Source organism: Mus musculus, chromosome 12 (assembly GCF_000001635.26).
Source record: "Mus musculus strain C57BL/6J chromosome 12, GRCm38.p6 C57BL/6J".
NCBI classification, from domain to species: domain Eukaryota; kingdom Metazoa; phylum Chordata; class Mammalia; order Rodentia; family Muridae; genus Mus; species Mus musculus.
Window position 1 is genome coordinate 99,092,134 of NC_000078.6, and position 13,911 is coordinate 99,106,044.

Here is a 13,911-nt window from a genome sequence, read left to right on the forward strand (position 1 = left end):
ACTAGAAAATAGCTGGTATGAAGGGCTCAAACGCTGGTTTGAAAGCAAGGCAGCCGTCAATCGAAAATCTCAAACCTGGAGAAATTCATACTAAGGGAGCTACGAGCTGTCCTGCCCGAGCGATTAAGCCAACACCTTTAGATTTCTCTCATCTTGGGTCTCTAAGCCCCCAAGGGCCAACTCTGCTTCCCCCGTATTCATGGTGAAGACAGTCCTCCTTCAGGGAGCACTGTCAGCTCAGGACTACAGATGGCTGCAGGAGCAAAGCCACGGAGGGAAAACCTTTACCAAGTCATTCATTTTGCACCTTGAGGTGCATTGTGAGCTCAAACCTGGGGGGTTTCCGCAGAACTTTTTTTTATTTGTTTCATGAATCCCCCCAGACAAACCAGACGTCAATGTCTGGGGTCATCCGCTAATCCACCTGGTTACAAGCCTTCTGGTCTTGCCTTAGAACCCATCAGTTCCTCCCAGGAGAAGACCAGAAACTGAGCCCCGATGTCTGAAAGGAGGGCGTTTCCCTCTGAAGCTTCCCCACTCTGGGTCAAGATAAAGAGTCCTTCACTTTCTCCAGTCAGTAAGACTTCCCCGAGAGCCCAGAATCATTTATCCCAGATGAGTCCTCAATGAGTTACGTTCCCTTAAAGTGTATCACTGTCTATTAAGAAAGTGCAATTATTAATAATGGAAGCTGCATCTGGAAGTCTGAGGTTCTGGGTTAAACAGCTTAGGGTGTCATTTTATTTCATCCTTATCTAGACATTCCAAATCTATTTCTTGAGTGACTATGAACTTGACAGATCCATAGAGAAGCTCCATGGAGTCATGGAGATACTACAGGGAATCACATGGGGCCTGGGTACCTTTACTAACTGTGACTGTAGCTATGACAGAGATGGAAAACATCCCTCTCTTGTGTCTTCTGGCTGGGAGGGCTCTTTCTACCCACAGGGGAGTTTGCCTTGAAGAATGGAGACAGAGCTAGGGGAGAGTGATTGGCCTTTGACGCTCACACAGATGGTTCTGAACTGTGGGCCATACCAGTCCTCCAAGACACCCCATTGGGAGCCTCTTGACAGCCTTGCTGCAGCGTTTTGAATCTTACTGTTTCCCTCCAACTTCCTTGACCATGAGGGCCCAAGCCTACACCATCTTACACCCCTGCCTGCAAATCACACCCTATCTCCTGAGGGCTCTTTCTCCAGCTGACGTCAAACTCCACTGGGACCATATATGCAAATGTCAGCAAGTTGCTTTGAAGCATGACTGCTCTATGTAGCAGAGCCAGGCCCCCTATCAGTTTGTTTGACCCCAGAGCACCTAGTGGAGTAGGGACCTGTAGGGTGCTGTGAGAATATGGTGTGGGTACCTCTCCCAAAAAGCTGTCTGTCCTCTGTGGTCGCTGGGAATAGGCTGATGGGTGTCCATATTACAGCCCTTAGCTACAGAAGATATTGGCTGAAGGCTTGTGTTCTTCATATCCATCAGTCCACCTTTAGATGTGTCTCAATGGCAGATTATGGAGTCAAAGAAGAAACCAACACAGATGTTTTTCTTCTGGAGGAAAGTGATTTAGAGTCAGGCATTAGGGAAATCATGCCTGTAGCCCCTGTCCCTCTGTGTGAAAATACAGTGTGAAGGTGTGCTCATGTGTGTGGAGGCCAGAGGACAACACCAGGCATTTTTTTTTTTTGAGACAAGTTCTCTCATTACCCTTAGAGCTTGCAGACTAGAAGGTTGGTGGCTCGGGAGCCCTAGGGATTTGCCAGCCTCCACCTTCCTGGGGCTGAGTCTTTAAATGCATGTCATTTCATCCATTTGATCAAGGGAGCAAACTCAGATCTTCTCACTTCCAAGTCAAGCATGCTGGCCTTTGGGCCATTTCTCCAGCCCCATGACCGAGATCCTAACCTTGTTAGACTGACCCCAAGGTTAGTCTTTGGAAGACCCTGCAAAGTTTCCCACACTTCACGGTCTTTCCAACACCACTTCCTCACCATGCCTCCACTAAAGTAACCAGTAGCTCAGGCCTAAGATCCCTAAACAGACGTCAGGGAGCCCAAACCCAATGTTATTTCCCTTGTGTTGCAACTGAGCCATGGGGTAGCAATTTACATGACCAATCAGTGGGTAAAACTCTTTGGAGTCTGCCTTAAAAACAGAAATGAGCTTTGGAAAACTGCTCGACACATCAACTTCCTTAGATTTCAGATGCTCCCGTGGCAGAGCAACATGCCGTTTGGCAGTTAGCTTGCTGTGGTTGGCAAGGATGGCTCAAAGTTGCCACAAAAGTACAGAGATGGGGCCTGTTGTTTCTTTTTTAAATATGGTTTTCCCAGCAGCATGAATGGAGGCTTGGGGTTTAACTTCCTCCCCTCCGCTCTAGTCAGTTTGGGGTTAGATTTTCTTTTCTTTTCTTTTCTTTTTTTTTTTTTTTAAATTACATTTTGGGAAGTAGAATTCTGGGCACACATTTCTGGTTGTCTTGGAAATGCAAACCTGAGATCCCTAGGAAATAAAGCTGTGGTCCCATGGCACCCCTCTGCCCCTCTGCTTCAATCAGTCTGGCCTTCTCTCTCCTCTCTCTTGCTGGACCACATCCACCAACTCTAGCTTTTTCAGTAGGGTGGGCAAATGGTGAAAGCAAACTTTAATTTCTGAAAGTTTCTTCCACTCATCCCTCCCTCAAACCCACCCCAAATTATTAATTTATCAAGTATCCGTTCTGTGCTAGGAAGTGTGCGAGAGCTTTAGATGGTCCTTAAGACACGGTGACAAATAACGTTCCGGGCCTCTCTTGAGCCTTCCAGGCTAGCAGAGAATAGCTGATGTGCAAATCATTTTACAGATACTTGGTTCCGATGGTGATAGGTGCCTTAAGGACAGCCTAAGGTGCTCTGTGAGTTCCCTAAAGATGCTACCATCCAAGCAGAGAGAGGATGTCAGCCAAACAGAAAGGGAAAGAGAAATTCAGGAAAGAAGGGCCTGGAGCAGAAGTATTTTCTCTGAAGAGCTATTGCAGCTATACAAGACAAGGGGAATGGGAGTGGGGAGAGAAACCAAGGGTGCTCTGTGAGGATTTGGGAGAAGAGGGGGGAGTCTATAGAGAGAGGAGCATGTGATGCTAGGGTCCTGTGTTCAAAAAGGTCATGCCATTGACTGATGCTTGGAGAGGGGACTCCAGAGCACAGGTAGCCTGGAGGGATAAAGCCGATGGGGGCACTGTCAAGAGGCTAGGACAGCAAATTGTGGGGGCTCATGCTCAGAATTCCAGCACTTGGGCAGGAACACTGCCATGGGTTTGAAGTTTGCCTGCCTTACATAATGAATTCCAAGGCAGCCTGGCTACACATAGTGAGACCCTGTCTCAGCCCCTGACTACTGCAGGGGCCAGTGCTATACGCCTCTACCTCCAGGAAGAGGTGACCCTGGCTAAGACTTAAATGGAAGCAATGACAGAGAAGAAAAGGACAAAGGTTCTGGGTGCATCTTGTAGGGCAACACACTGAGATCCAAGTACTTTGTGGCCACCTGTGGGTGTCCTCCGGATATGGTACACAGTCTTAGAGACGAGCCAGCCCTTCAATACCTACCCTAGGACCTTTGGCTGTATGAAAGTCTACAGGGTCGGGGGTTGGTGAGCACTCTACCCTGGAGCCACCTCTTCCTCTTCCTTGTCTTGTGTTTATGATGTGCAGGCAATGACCTTGTTCTCCGGTGAGATCTTCTGGATTGAGTAACTCACAAGGGCGCAAACTTGGAAGCTTTTTGGACAGTCCCACCCTTTCTCCACATGCTCAGAGCACTTGCTAGCTCTCTGGGCATGCAGACACATTCGGTTAATACCTCTGTGGAGTCGTAACTCTGTATCCTAGGAGTGGGGAAACTCAAACAATATTCTCACCGCCATTTGTTTTTCTCCCACATCAGCCTTCTGATCGGGCAGTGATGGGGCACTTTAGAGTAAGGACGGGAATGGTGGCAATTAGTTCTCTAGACTCCAGACAATTTAGGAATCAATTTAATCCCACTAATAACACCCCTGGTGGATACTATGGCATACTATGTATACAAAGCACGCTCGCTCTTACTTCCTTACCTAGTCTCTATGTATACCAGCATTCATATGTTCTATGCTCACAGCAGACATTATTAATCAATCACGATACTTCTCAAACTGATCCTTCAGGAACACTCTCTACACTTCAGACTTCATGCGCAGGACACGAAATGCATTTGCCAGCCCACCTCGACTTCCATCAAGTGAGCCAACCTAGGAAGAGTGTCTAAGTAAGTCTTTGGTTGAGGACTAAGCTTTCTGGTAGGCAACCTTCCTCTTTACCCCAGAAGGTGGTTTTCTGGTTTTCTTAGTGTCTGCATGGCTCCTGGTAACCTCCTCAGGCCTCAGTGTTCCTGCCTTAGATTCTGGCAACAGATTCTCTGTGTTTTCTTGGGCTCTCTCCCGTCTCCTTCTGGTGACAGAAGAAGACAGGGAGAGACAGAAGTTCAAGATGATCAGGATCCAAGAAACATGCTGTTCAATTCAGTTTCTCCTTCCAGGATTTTTTTTTTTCTGTTAAGGAGTCATCATCCCAGGGTGTCTGGTACCCAAGAGAGCCGATGGCACAACTTAAAAACTGTAGCAAAACAAAGGGACTTGAACTCCGGTGTCAGTTCACAGCCACTGGGCTTCTGCACTGTCCGCCACTAGGCAAAGATTCTCCTTGCCTTCCGTAAGCGTGAGGTGTTTCAACGACTTGATTTAGATTTCATGCGGAAGTAACTTTAAGGAAGGACTCAAGAAGAGCAGGCCTGGGTGAGAGTGGGGTGGAGGACAAGATTTAGGGATGGTTTCTAGTCCCTGCCCTAGGCCTCAAGACTGGGGCTGCCCCAGTCTGTTGGAGGAGACAAGCTCTCGGTACTCAATTTATAATGCTTTGATTCGCGTGTACACTAGGGGGCGCAAGCAGGCTTGTTTTCCAGAATGGCCCTAACAAATCCTCAGCGATTCTAAGGAATGGGGTAGAGGAGGGATGTCAGGAGCCACACTGTCTCTGAAAAGTGCTGAGAGTAAACGGATGTTTGAGGATGGGGTCTAAGAAGGAGGGTAATATCCTCACTAATTGCTCGAAGCGGTTTTCTATATTTGTCCACACCCCACACCCCCCATCAGCCTTGGAACTCTGAGCTGGGGCTAAAAGGGCAAGTTATGTGAGGGCCTGGGTTGCTCCCGGACTAAGCTGGCAACTAGGCTGGCAGGCTGGCAGCCTCGAGGTGAGTCAACACATGGAAGCTGGTGGCCCAGAGCGGCTCTTTCAAGCTGGCTGAGACTGAACCTCTACAGTAAGGCCAGTGTTTCACCCAGTCCTGAGTCAGCCAGCCAGGAGACTCGGGTCTATGGAAAAAGGCCCTACATACCTTTGCTCTGGAAAGAAGGGCTGTGCGTTTGGCCCCCAAATGCAAGAGCTCTTTTACCAAACGGACCTGTGCACCACTGACCTACTTTTTCCGTAGAGTAGACGGAAGCCAGCCCAGGAGTACACGGCCTTCTTCCCACCCGTTTCCTCCAATGCCTTCAACAGTGGCCTTGTTGTCCCAGGCTAGGGAACTACGGGTGTGGACCGTACTTTCCTGGCCTACCGAAGGGAAATGAGCGGAGGAAATCCGCACAAGGTTTTTTTTTTTTTTTCTGCCAAATATTTCTTCCCCTAGGAAGACAGTACATTCAAGCTACTGAGTGGAGACTGGAGTTAGGCCAGCCATAAACTATCCTAATGAAGACTAATAGGGAACTACAATTACTGTTGACTTCAGAATGCAAACACGAACTTTAGACAGCGATCCCTATCAGCCGGGGCGGTCGGGCACAGGCGGGGCGCACTGTTTTTGCGGTTGCTTAGCAATGGAAAATGAACTGTTCCTGCCTCTTATCACTGGAGGTGGAGGTAGGACAATGAGCGTTATTGGACTGAATAGGTATAAAATTAGTTTATTCTTTCTCGCTTGGAGAAGGCAATTGGCAGCAAAGAGAATGTCTTGGATGAGGGGCCCTGCAGAAGTTGGGGGAGGAGGGTGGCCTCTTTTCTATCTCAGCTGATCCCAACCAGCCTTGTGTTTCCCTCCAGATAAAGTTTGATTTTTGACTGTGAGTGACCCTCCAGAATTATCATTAGAGAAAACATATACAAATGTAAATCACAGACCAGGTTGGAAATGAGAGTTGGGGGAATGAAATCTTAGTAACAAGAAGGTTAAGGGTAACCCCCAAATCCACAGGTCGAGATACATAACTGAATGCAATGTTAAATATAGACATCTTAGGGTCTCTATGCTTGGTACTGTATTAGATCAGATGTAATGATTTTTAGGTAAAAGAACGTATTGTGGAAAATCAAAACTGGCACCTCCAAAATCCACAGTGAAGATGGTCGCCTGGCCGGAAGGTCTTGTGGCTACGCAGAGGGATTTCCTTCTTTTGTACGGAGGGTCTCTTTCTGCAGTTGTGGTGCTGACCTCTCCTGAAACTACTATGAAGTCAGTGGCTTTGGTGAAAGGAAACCCACCGGGGCTTCCTGGGCAATGGCATGGAAAGGACCTTAGACTCCACTAATGCACACAGTTGGATAGAAATTGTCGGATACACTGTTCCTAAAACAGCAGGCTGAGCCCGGGGTGGGCAGCTGATGGCAGAACCACCCCGTTCCTATGCTTTCTGAACAAGGACTCTCTGTGTAGCTGGGGCAGACCTCTAACTCACAGTCATCCCGCACCAACCTTCTCAATGCCGGGGTTATAGGTGTGAGCCACCGCTCCTGAGCCACCAGCATTCATGGTAACTTGTGGCCATTGAGAAGTTGACTTGGATGAAATCACACGGGCTTGCCAACAGCAAATCTTTTTCTTTTTTCTTTTAATTTAAAATCAACACATAGGGTTTGACTCGATGCACGCCACATGCCCTAGAGTCATAAAAAAGCCTAAAGGTATCTTCATTCCCATTGCTGTGACCTTATATGATGTAAAGATTAGGCAGATGGGATTGGATTAAGGATTTTGAGATGTAAATCCTGGGTTCTTCAGGTGAGCCCAACTGGTGACAAGGGTCCTTATGGGGAAGAAAGGCCATGTTTCAACCTAAACAGAGAAAGATCTGAAGACACCAGGCTTCTGACTTAGAGCAAGAGGACGTGAGCCAAGGAGTGTAGCAGTTTCCCACACCCAGAAGAGTCAGAAACGCATTGGCTCCGGGAGCTCCCACAAGAAACACATTCTCCTTCAACACTGTGACTTTAGCTGAAGGATGGCAACAGTAGAATTCTGACCTCTGGCACCACAAGAGAATCCAGTTATGACATTTTCAGGCACAGAATTTGTGCTAATTTGTTCCAACAGGAGTAAGATTTGGGGCAAATAGACTAGAATTATTTATATCTCCAGAGAAGTATATGAAACCCCACCCTCCCCTTCTGAAAGACTCAAGTGCTTAAGCTCTCTGTTTTGCATCCTCAACTTCTGTCTGGTGGGTCTTTCCCCCATGTACACATACATGTTCACAGATGTGTAATACATTAACAAGTAAAAACAACTCCCTCAGAACATCCACTTAAAAATTTTTTGTAAACTCAGGATACAAAGAAATTTCTTCAACCCAATGTGAGCTATCTCCCAACAGTGCCTAATAAACACTATATTTAAAGGTTCGAACGTTTTTAAGAACCCTTGTTTGTATTCAGTACTGCAGAGCAAGCACTACCCATGCCATTAAATGGGAAACTCGAAATAAAAGGTGCAGGGATTGGGAGTTGCGTCGTTCCTTGCTTTTCCTTGGCAAATGCAGCCTACAGAAGAGGGATTTCTTGGGCTCACTTCAAGGGTAAACTCTGCTGTGGCAGAGATGCCTCAGAGCCAGGAGCCTGAGGGAGCTTGTCACACTGTGTCTGCTGTCAGAAACCAAAAGGTGAGCGAGCGCCAGGGCCCAGTGCATTCCCTCTTTCTGTTCTGCTTTCCCAACTCTGGGTCTCCCAAGGCAGTTAATCTACTCAAGATAATTCCTCACAGGCTAACCTAATCCAAACAGTACCTCGAAGGTTCCCAGAGACTTGTCTCTGAGGTGAAGCAGCAGAGCCAGTCAAGGTGACGAACAACACCAGCCATCATAAAATCAAACAAGCAGAGTAGACAAGAACTGAGACTGGCATGAGTAGTCTCAGAAAAACACTCAGAGGACAGATAGATGATAAGAATTAACAAGTGTGGTTAGTAAGGTGGAGGGATAAAAGAATAACATTATAAAATGAGTAATTTTCTATATATTGAACAAAAGTTTAAAAAACATAGTTTTAAAAAAACACACACTTTTCCACTGTAATTCTATCAAATAGTGGGAGGGAGATTGAGGTGGAAAAAACTAAAAATAAATATAACAATTAATAAGGAGAATTTTCATAGAAACCTGTGGCACTTATTAAAACCTAATAATAAGTGGTCTGTAATCCAATGTAGTTCTGGTCAACATGCCAATAAGCTTATTCATAGACTTTGCTGAGTGGTTATTTAAGATACATTTCTTTAGAACCCAGTGGCCAGAGGCTGCTGAGTGTGTGTCCAGGGCTTGTTCTCCTGTCTGTGGAAGTTGGCCTCTAGAGCACACACATCCTGCCAGAGCCTCTGGCAGGCCAAGAAGCATCTCAGCTTGGTCCCTTCCTCTTGTCATACTTATTAGAGCAGGGGGTTCTGCAGGAGCACTGTGATACGCCTGCTCAGTCCAGATGTCAGCGGGGCCAGGAAGAATAACCCAGAGCTAGGAACAAGTTCTACTGAGTGAGTGTGGACTACCGCAAACTCAAGAGAGAAGGGCTGCAGTGTCTGAACCACAAGCTTCACCACGGCGCTGCTGTGGCCGAGGTACTTCAGAAGCCATCTGCACCGTTCTCCACTTAAGCAGAAAATGCTTCTTCTCCGAGCGCACGAAATCATGTTGATTTGGGGGAAATTGGTTTACACTGATCGATAAATCTCTGCAACTTGGAGGGAAAAGAAAAGCTAAGGGGAGACTGGTCTGTTAGCTGGTGTCTCATCTCACAGTAGTGAGGAAAGCATGCTGTTCATAGAGGCCAATAACCAGAACCATAGAATAGAAGATGGAGCCCGGGATATATGAACCCATTGCATAGGAGCCCAATTAGTTGAAATGCTGATAGTATGAATCAAAGGGGAGACGCCTAAAAATATATATCTGGCAATACAAAGGCGCAATGTGAAGGGCACTTTCATGTGCCCCTACTGGGAATAGATCCTGGTTTTGTTTGTTCATTCTTTTGGTTGGTGTGTGTGGGTGGGTAGGTGTAGTGGTGGTGTTTTTAAATTATGGAAACAGGCATTATCTTCAGAGCATGAAGATGCACATACCCTGAACTCAGTTGTTTGACCCTAGATAAATGCCATTGGGAAGATTCATTGCACATATGCACCAGGAGTCTTTGTCCACCTCATGATACTCTCAGTAGAGAATGGAACATCTGTGGTAGAGTCTCAAAGTATAATATTGTGTGCCTGGAAAATATAGAGGAGCCTATGCCTACATCCATTTGCAGGTGTTATCTATAGATCTAAACCAAATGACAAAGGAAGCATGTGATATTCTTCTTCTGGTATTTATATGAAACTCAAACAGCAGTGAGTAGAAAGGACCTCCAGCTTGGCATGTAAGCATCTTGGAATAATATACCAATGTAATGGCAAGAAAAAAAAAAAAACAAACAGCTGGAGACCCTGGAAATAATTCTCTGCATCTTAGCCCTAGAGTAAGAGTAGAGCCCCAGCCTAAAGGTTTACAGAGGTCAAAGAACTTCTATAGGAACCCAGTGTTGGCCTTCACCAGGAAAAGTTCACAGCAAATCAAGAGATAAAGAAACAGTTTGAAGAAATAAAACAAAAGCCAGACTTGGTCAGAGTATTGGTGCAATTGGAAAAAGAATGTAAAATGGCCATGATCAAAAGCTTAAGATCAAGAATGGGTAAATAGACAATTTAAAACCAGCTGGATAGATGAGCAGAATGATGGAAATCCTAAGAGGAAAAAAGAACCGCTCGACTAGAGAGGAAAGCCACTGCAACATGAACAAAGAGTGCCTTTAACAAAGGGTGTCATCGACTGGACACGACTGAAGAAACCATTTCTGGACTTCAGTCTGGTCAGCCATCCATATTCATGGGCTCTGTGCCCATAGACTCGACCAGCTGTAAATGGAAACTACTGGAGAAAATGGTATCCGCACTGAAATGCAGAGACTGGTCATTATTCTCCAGTGATATTACACACAATAATGTACACAGTGTTTACACTACTTTAGGTACCATAAGCCCACCAGAGAGGATTTAAAGCACACACAGTTGAGTCAACTTGTTATATTCAATAGTGAACATCTATAGATGCTGATATCCATAAGAAGACCCCAAACCAAAATGATTACTGAACTTACAATTTCAAAATTAATTATATGGCAATTGAGGAAGACATTGCTGGAGAACACAGGGTTCTAAGAAGAGAGGTAAAAATAAATAAAGATGCTTTGGATGTGGTGAAAATGGAGACAGACTTTACCAAAAAATTGTGTGTAGTAAAAGCAGTGCCTGTGTGGAAATTTCTAACATTTAGTAGATATATTAGAAGAGAAGAAATATCTAAAATCAATAACCTATTCTTCCACCTCCTGAAACTAGGAAAAGGAGAACAAATTAAATCTGAAGTAAGCAGAAGAAAAGAAAAAAAAAAGGAAGAAATTACAGCAGAAATCAAGAAATCAATAGAGAAAATAAATGACTCCAAATGCTAGTTCTCTGAAAAGATCCATAAAATATATTAGCCTTTAGCCAATTTAACTAAGAAAGAGAGAGAAAGAGAGAGCACAAAATACTAATATCAGAAATAAAAAAGGACATCACTACAGATCCCATAGATATTGAAAGAGCAGCAGCACACTTATGTAAATAATTCTGTACCAATAAACTTTATAGTACAGGTTAAATGGACTAATTCCTTAAATAATACAGTCTGTCAAAATCAAATAAGAAACATTTAACAGGCCTATTAAATACGTTGAATTAACCATGTTTCCAAACAGAATGAGCCAAGCCCAAATTATGCCATTTTTCACTATAGATTTCAACATAGAAGCAGAGAGACTACTTCATAACTCAATTTGTAATATTGGTATCACCAAAACAAGACTGAAACATTAACCCCCAAAAGTATTACCAATATCACTCATGAATACAGATTCAAAATCTTCAAGCAAACATTAACAAGTCCAATCTAACATTGTATTAAAAGAATGACATGCCCCAACCAAGAGGAACCAATCCCAAGTCTGCAAGGCTGGTTCAAAACAAAATGAATGACTGTCGTCCATCACATTAACATGTCAAAGAAGATAAACTCCATGTTATCATTATAACACTCTATCACATTGATAGAGTCAGAAAAAGCAAGGGCTGGAGAGATGGTTCAACACTGAAGAGCATTTCTCCACTTTCCGAGGACCAGAGCTTGGTTTCAGTACCCACACTGGGCAGCTCACAACTGCTTGTAACTCCAGCTCCATGGGATCCAGTAGCTTCTAGCCTCTGCGGGCACTTACACACATGTGTCCCTCTCACACATACTTTCTAAGTAAGCGTTTGACAAAATCCAACAGTACTTACAGTGAAGACTCTCAGCAAATTAGAAACCGAGTGCTCTCTTTACTTGGTTAGAACAGCTTCAGGAAAAAAAAAAAGTATTAATGACATCACACTCAATGGGGAGGACCCAGAAGTTTTCCCACGAAGACCAAGGGTGGTTCTTCTCATCGCTCTTTTTAAAAATATCATACTAAAAGTCCTGGCAGATACTGCAAGACTAGGAGAGAAAATGAAGAGATGGGGGAAGGAAGACATAAGCATGTCTTTGATCATTGATGGCTTCATTGTCTATGTAGAAAATTCAAAGGGATTAGAAAACAAACAATAAAACCCTTCCTGGAACTAATAAGTAATTATAGTAGGTCTAGGGACAGAAGACTGATAGACAAGAATCAATTGTTCTCCTATATACCAGCACAGACCAAGTACAGTTTGTACTTCAAAATGTGATGCCAGGTCAGCTGTCACCACACACGGACAAACAGTATACCGGGGTACAAATCTAACAAAATGTGAACAAGGTCTTACAAGGAGATCTGCAGAATTCCAATGAATGAGAATGTAAAAGCACGGTGAGAAATAATGTTAATGGATAGGAACACTCAGTCTTGCCACAATGTCACCTCTTCCCAATTCAAACCATCTACTCAATGGAATTCCAACCAAATCCCCAGCAAGCCATTCCTAGCTATCAACACATTATTCTAAGCATTTTCTTGGAGAGATAAGGACCCAGAACAGGCATTAACACAATACTGAAGTTTGAAAAGAGTGACATCTGATGATTTACAGTACCTTGTTTTGAGACTTATTATAGAGCTGTAGTCATTAGGGCCATGACAGTGTCCAAATCAGGAAACAGAAAAGACCTTTGGGAGTTTTGATCTTAGTTCAAGGGCCCATGGCTGTTTTTAGAAGTACTACCCTTTCATGATGAACTACAATATTTCCATTCCTAAAATATGAAATAAATCCACAGATAGATAGCTAAATAAATCGAGAGCACAGAATAGGACTCCCAGAAACTGATTCAATTCAATATAAGCAGCCAGTCTTTGACAAAGGAGGAACTTACTGGAGAGAGGACACTCTTAACAAAATGGTCCTTGAATTATAAGTTAAACAGAGTCTAGACACAGACCTTTCTCTCTACTTCATGGAAATTAATTTAAAATGGGCCACAGATTTAAGCACAAAAATGAAAAACTAATATAAACTCATAGTATACTCACTAGTTTTATGTCACTTGAAACAAGCTATGGTCTTCTGTACTGGCTAGTTTTGTGTCAACTTGACACAGGCTGGAGTTATCACAGAGAAAGGAGCTTCATTTGGGGAAATGCCTCCACCAGATCCAGCTGCAAGGCATTTTCTCAATTAGTGATCAAGGGAGGAAGTCCCCTTGTGGGTGGTGCCACCTCTGAGGGTAGTCTTGGTTCTATAAGAGAGCAGGCTGAGCAAGCCAGGGGAAGCAAGTCAGTAAGGAGCATCCCTCCATGGCCTCTGCATCAGCTCCTGCTTCCTGACCTGCTTGAGTTCCAGTCCTGACTTCCTTGGTGATGAACAGCAGTATGGAAGTATAAGCCGAATAAACCCTTTCCTCTCCAACTTGCTTCTTGGTCATGATGCTTTGTCCAGGAATAGAAACCCTGACTAAGACAGTCATCTGGGGCGGGAGGGAGGGGGGGAGAAACAACCACAACATCCACAAGATCAGGCTGTAAGCAGACAAACCTATAGGACATTTTCCTAATTAGTGATTGATGGAGGATGGCCCACCCACTGTGGGTAGGGATACCCCTGGGCTGGTGTTTTGGATCCTATAAGAAAGCAAGCTGAGCAAGCCATGAGGAGCAAGCCACTAAGCAGCACTCCCTTGTACCTCTACATTAGCTCCTCCCTCCAGGTTCCTGACTGGTTCGAGCCCTCTCTTGTTTTCTCCCAATAGACTGGGATTCAGGATATATAAGCCAAATAAGCCCCTACCTCCCCAGGTTGCTTTGGACATGGCATTTCATGATAGTAATAGGAGCCCTAAGAGACCTCAAAAGATAAAATGCAAATAATCTTGGAGCTGCTGGTAAGTTTTTAGAAACAAATCAAAGACGTGATCCATCAAAGAAAGAATTGGTACTCGGGACTTCATTAAAACCAAAACTTTTTCAATGAGAGTTACTGTCAGGGGAATGATAACACAAGTCACAAATGAGAAGAACACATTTGCAAAAG